Source organism: Rhagoletis pomonella, unplaced genomic scaffold, assembly GCF_013731165.1.
Source record: "Rhagoletis pomonella isolate Grant_MI unplaced genomic scaffold, Rhpom_1.0 Rhpom_scaffold_00139, whole genome shotgun sequence".
Classification (NCBI taxonomy): Eukaryota; Metazoa; Arthropoda; class Insecta; order Diptera; family Tephritidae; genus Rhagoletis; species Rhagoletis pomonella.
Window position 1 is genome coordinate 139798 of NW_023458693.1, and position 1559 is coordinate 141356.

Consider the following 1559-nt stretch of genomic DNA (forward strand, 5'->3'; position numbering starts at 1 on the left):
TTAGAATGGCTTCACTTAAGACAGCCTACCTAAATTATCCTCAGGTTGTGAATATAAGAATTAGCAAAAATGACCATGAAGTGCGTTGTACGATATGCGGAAATTCACTACTGGTGGTTAGGAAAATATTCAAGACCACGTTAAAGGCGCCTCTTTTTCCAAGTTGTGTCACCGTCAAGATAAATTTGTTCGTTTATAATTAAAAATTTAGAACTTGAGCGTTTCATCATTATCAATCTTTCAGTTCTACGAATTGTGCCATATATTCACTTGGCACCATATTCACTTGTATCTTCGTTTTTGATTTGGATGATACGTGTCTTAGTCGATGGGTTCAGGATTATGGCAGCCGTAATCTAGATATGTTAAACTAAAATATATCCCTGGTTATTTTCCAGCACGTTGAGATTTATTTTGACATGTACTTACATGTTAGGATTCTTAGCCGTTTCTATGAAAAGCCAAAAGTTAATTAATTTAGAATAGAATTTTTACTTAAAAACCAATAGTATTAATAATAATACTCATAAAGAGCCTAAGTAAATCAGAACGACTTATGTTATTTCGAAGTAAACGATTGTAATGCACTGCAATGCTAAGAAAAATTATAAAAATAATGTACATACCCAAATCGCTAATTAATTTTTTAAGGAAAAACTACACACTCCTGTGCTATTTTTGATTACTTTGATACTTATTTTAAGCCATCTTACAAAACCTTTTATCAAGTTAAAAAATTTTTGAGGAGGACAAATCACGTTTGAGGAGGACAACCCTCCTCAAAGGAGGACGGTTGGTCAGCTTATTAATATGGTATTTTTATTATAGAAATTTATGTGCGCTATGTGTTTTCTGCCATCTGCTGTAATTACTTAAGACGTAAACGTCTTGGATGTTCACCAAACCGGTCTATAGTTTTTATCAATAATCTCAGATTGGTTCTCTTATACAAAGCTTTCGATGTACAAGGGCCAATGGGAAGGCTTAGAAGACACAAACCTAAAGACAAGGTAATAAACAATTGAACTATAAATTTATTTATTAGTTTACCGTTCAATCCATTTTCGCTCATTGTCGACTGCAGCCAGGCGTTACGTGGTGGTTTTTACGTGGAGGATTCCAGGCCTAGTGCACAACCAGACCTCGGGTGAATTTTTGTGCGAGCCCCTTGTTCCTAAACAGAAATCATGGTGGACACACTGTACAGACTTCAGTGTACCCTTAAAACAAATACGTAGAAGCGCATCTCGCTCGCGATGCCTAGGGAGTCTTAACGGCAACGTAAGAGTCGGGATTAAGTATAGTCGAGCAACTCTAGCTGCATAACCAAACACTCCACTATACCTCATTGCACCAGTTATAAATCCCTATGCGCCGGAGAATTTGATGAAAAACCAATCGGAAAAGTGGCGGTTTAATGATTTTTTTTTTTCATTAAATAAAAATGGGCGCCAAATTCATGATTCGCCCGCGACGCTTGGATTGTAAGGGCCCTCTTCTTTACAAAATAATGTGTAACAAACGTCTTTTTTTAACCGACTTCCAAAAAAGGAGGAGGT